The sequence below is a fragment of the Bos grunniens genome, chromosome X (assembly GCF_055505025.1).
Source record: "Bos grunniens cultivar Pamir isolate PY7600 chromosome X, Bosgru_T2T1.0, whole genome shotgun sequence".
In the NCBI taxonomy this organism is placed as follows: Eukaryota; Metazoa; Chordata; class Mammalia; order Artiodactyla; family Bovidae; genus Bos; species Bos grunniens.
The window spans coordinates 25,035,345-25,039,910 of record NC_141194.1 but is presented as its reverse complement, the minus strand read 5'-3'; the positions used below and the strand labels follow the sequence as shown (position 1 = coordinate 25,039,910).

The window sequence follows — 4,566 nt, the reverse complement described above, 5'->3', positions numbered from 1 at the left end:
ATGTATAATATCATGTATGAAACGAGTTGCCAGTCCAGGTTCGATGCACCATACTGGATGCTTGGGGATGGTGCACTGGGACGACCCAGAGGGATGGTATGGGGAGGGAGGAGGGAGGAGGGTTCAGGATGGGGAACACATGTATACCTGTGGCAGATTCATTTCGATATTTGGCAAAACTAATACAATATTGTAAAGTTTAAAAATAAAATAAAGAAAATAAAAATAAATAAAAAATAAAAGTGAAAAAATGGCCATTTTCAGAGTATCAGAAATGAGAAGGTAGATTCAATAAGGCTATTAATTTTTTCACCAGAATTATGAAATTTAGAAGTCAATCATAAGAGAACAAAGGAAAAGAGGCATAGCTAAACTCCTTATTTATTCCTATAGACATAAGGGCTAAAGAGGGAAGAGTAAAGAAACCAAGTGAAGGAGGAAGAATGTGAAGAAGGAAAGGGGGAAGGCACAGGAGGGAGATGGAAGAGGCAATTTCTACTGTGGAAAGCAGATCAAAGACAACAAGCTAATCTAGTAAACTAAATCTTAAAGTCCAGCCTTCTGAGGTGAAGCCCAGCTGGAGCTGGAGTGCAAGGCTTTCAGGATAGCAGGCACTGCACACAGTCTTGGTTCTCTTCCTCCTCCGACACATCTGAGGTACTGGAAGACTCATCTGAGTTGGTTTCCACCACCTCGATTCCAGTAGCTCCCTACTGCGGGCAATGTCCTCTCTGTGTCAGGTGATGCATGAGGAACCAAAGCATGTGGCTTTCGAACAGATGAGTATGGTGCTGTCTGTCTTTATCTCGTCCCTGCTTGTTCCTCTTAATCACACTGTTTAAGCCAGCAAGGCAAGTGATAACTTTAGCTGTGGGTACCCAGATCTTAGCATTGCGGTCTAGGCCGCTGGTCGCCATCACAGGTAGGTAAGGATGGGCTTCAATACAGTTAATAGTCCCTCCTTTATCCCATTCCATGTACTGAACAATCTGGCAGGATGACTTCTCCCAGAAGATGTGCCCGCAATCACTGCCACTCATGACGAACTCACTTCTGGGACCATAGAAATTGACACCTTTGACTGTGGCATTATTTCTGTGCCCCTTGTGTCTTTTCACATATTGGGCTCCATCAACATGAGAGGAATTGAAGAGGTAAATATCCTCATCATTGTAACTGGCCAGGAGCTCTGTGCCATTGTGACTGTACACAAGGCAGGTAATGTGAGCTTTAGCATCACAGTTGGGCAGGTGATGAGGACAAAATTTCTTGAGCACTCCATTATTATCACTCTAATTAATCTTCCTCTGGTCATAAATTCTTACAAACTGATCTCATCCCCCCACTGCAAAATGGTAATTATTGGCAGGATTCACATAGATCGAATACAGCCCCACTCTCTTCTCCTTCTCTCTGGTTACCACCACTTTTGAAGCCGGCTGGCCTTGTCTGAGATCAATGGCAAAGACAATTGCATCTTCACCTGAAGTGAGGAACTTAAAAGGGGAGTCAGGATCCAGACCCAACTTGTGGGAGGCTCCCCTGTGCTGGGCCACACATTTAGTTTTCCCACAGTGTGGGAGAGCAGACAGCTCGGCTATGCAGATCTGCCCATCGCAGCCACACATGGCCAGGGTGGTATCACCACAGTGGGGAAGGAACTTGGCCTGCTAAACATTATTTCTGTGACCACTCTCAAACTCCAGTACTGGCTGCCGATGCACCCAGTCCCACAATATCACTTTCAGGTCATCACTCCTAGTGGCCAGCCAGGTGCCACACTGGTTAAAGTGCACAGTGTTAACACAAACATTGTGGCCTGCAAGCCAATACTGCAGGTGGAAATGCTGTACAAAGACTCTTGCCCCACAGGCCTCATACACAAAGTGGGCACTTGAACCCAGCTGCCGCTCTCGAAGAGCATTCAGGACTTTCCAACGTGGGTTGGGGAGGGTGGATATCTCGGAAGCTACCCGTTCCTCCAGGGCCCAATCCTTGGCATATAAATACTGGGCTTGGGCTTGGTTAGCCTCACGGCACTGTACCTGAAGCCACTTTTCTTGTGCCAATGCTTCCTTCACTTCTCCTTCCTTTCCCGGCTTTCCTAACTGGTACTGGAACTGGTTTCTATCACCCGTTAAGAAATGTCCAGCATCTCCCATGCTTTCCAAATCAATGTTTTTATTGGTACTTGCTGTCGGCACCTTGATTGGCTCTGCCGGGCTGGCCAGGGCTGCCACCATCGCCGGCACTGCCACCATTTCTGGTCACTTCCGCATTGGCGCCACCTGCCTCCGATCTGGAATGCTCCTCGGAGTTTCTCTGTATCTCAGATTGGCTGTCTTTGATGCTCACGTAGTCAGACATCTCTTAAGGATGCGTGCTCTAGTCTAGAAAAAAAAAAAATCTTTGAACCCTGCAGAAGACAGTAGGCCGGCAGTGAAAAAGCTACAACCAGCAGCACCAAGGAGAAGGCAATGGCACCCCACTCCAGCACTGTTGCCCGGAAAATCCCATGGACGGAGGAGCCTGGTGGGCTGCAGTCCATGGGGTCACTAAGAGTCAGACACGACTGAGTGACTTCACTTTCACTTTCCACTTTCATGCATTGGAGAAGGAAATGGCAACCCACTCCAGTGTTCTTGCCTGGAGAATCCCATGGACAGAGAAGCCTGGTAGGCTGCAGTCCATGGGGTCGCACAGAGTTGGACACGACTGAAGCGACTTGGCAGGCAGCAGCACCAAACAGAGAAGGCAGTGCCACCCCACTCCAGTACTCTTGCCCAGAAAATCCCAGAGACAGGGGAGCCTGGGGGGCTGCCGTCTATAGGGTCGCACAGAGTCGGACACAACTGAGGGACTTAGCAGCAGGAGCAGCACCAAAATGCAAACCGCAAAATGCAAAGGGGTGGGGCAAGTGCCGCCTAAGGCATTACGAGTACGGGAGCTGGTAAGGTTCAAAAGACTTCATCTCATTTAGCGTCTTGCATCATTTCGAGACTGCCTAGATTTTTCCAGAACCTAAGCCACGTCCCCGGAAGACATCTTGTATTGTCCGCTATTGCGCATACCGTTCTACTGAGTGTGATACAGATCGTGCTTTGTAGAACAATTTTATTAGAAAGTCATCTGCAAAGGTACTCCTCAGGCAAAACGGCTATGGTAAGACTCTCAGTTCTTTTTTCAAAGATAATGTACAGTATGAAAAATGAAAGTGAAGTCGCTCAGTCGTGTCCAGCTCTTTGCGACCCCGTGGACTGTAGCCCACCAGGCTCCTCAGTCCATGGAATTTTCCAGGCGAGAGTCCTGGATTGGGTTGACATTTCCTTCTCCAGGGGATCTTCCCAACCCAGGGATCGAACCCGGGTCTCGCACACTGCAGGCAGACGCTTTACCGTCTGAGCCAATTTCCTCATGTACAGTATGAAATGAAGAAATACGCAAGTGCAAGGAAAGATTGCTAAGGCCCCGAGTTAGTGAGTTTCGGACATGGAGGAAATATTTCAGTAAATCAAAGAGCTTGAGGGAAACCTTGAGAGTCCTAATTGGTGGAAATGGCATGTGTGTGCTAAGTCGCTTCAGTCGTGTCAGACTCTTTCCATGAGATTCTCCAAGCAAGAATACTGGAGGGGTTTGTCATGTCCTTCTCCAAGGGATATTCCGACCCCGGGATCTTCCTACCCAGGGATTGAACCCATGTCTCTTGTCTCCTGCACTGGCAGACAGGTTCTTACACACTGACTAGTGAATTGCATTTTAGATTAAAAAATGAATTTTTTTTTTAGTATGAATAGATTCCAAGTATTGCATTACACATACTTTTACTAGAAAAAATCATTATTTATCTGAAACGCAAATTTAACCATGTCATGTGCAATAATTTTATTTGTTATATCTGGCAGATTTTCTTGGAAGTAATTTAGTCCCTCAATGTAATCAAAGCTGAAATTAACTGGTCAAGTTAAAGTAGACATTGAAATCAGTAATTGCTTTGCCAGTTTCAAACAGAAACACACCATTTTTCTCTTTCCAGCATAGATTCTATATATTTATTTGGAGTTAATTCAATTTAAGGTATTTAGGAAATGCCAACACAATATTATCAAAAAACAATCTGTGATGTTATAGAACTATGAAAATATTTTAAACGTCTCCCCAAATATGTCAGAGGCTTTTTGCCTGGCGCGGGGTTGGGGGGCGGCAGGCAGGGAGGGTTTAGGGGAAAAAAGTGCTTTCAGAGGCAGTTAATTGGTATTGTGGTGTTAACTTCAGAGCTTCTCCAAACGAATTATCTAAGGTGATGTCAGTAAATTTTCAAAGGGCTATGGTAAACTGCTGACTAAGAATGCCAGAATGAAGAAAACAAGATTTCCCCGAGTGATTGCAGGGTTAATGCAAAATTGATTAAACATAGATGTATAAAGTTTTCTAAAGAGAAAGAATGGTTCCAAAGCTAATAGTAATGGAAAGACACATCAAAGAATATTCATAGCAATTTGTAAAGAATAGCACAGGAACTTGAAAACTACGTGAGAGCCTGTCAAAAGTAACATGGATAAGTAGACT

General features: G+C 45.5%; 1 pseudogene; it reads right to left on the bottom strand.

The window, feature by feature from the left end:
• Positions 1 to 599: 599 nt before the first annotated feature.
• Positions 600 to 2,367, bottom strand: LOC147340002 (DDB1- and CUL4-associated factor 8-like; annotated as a pseudogene).
• Positions 2,368 to 4,566: the final 2,199 nt, after the last annotated feature.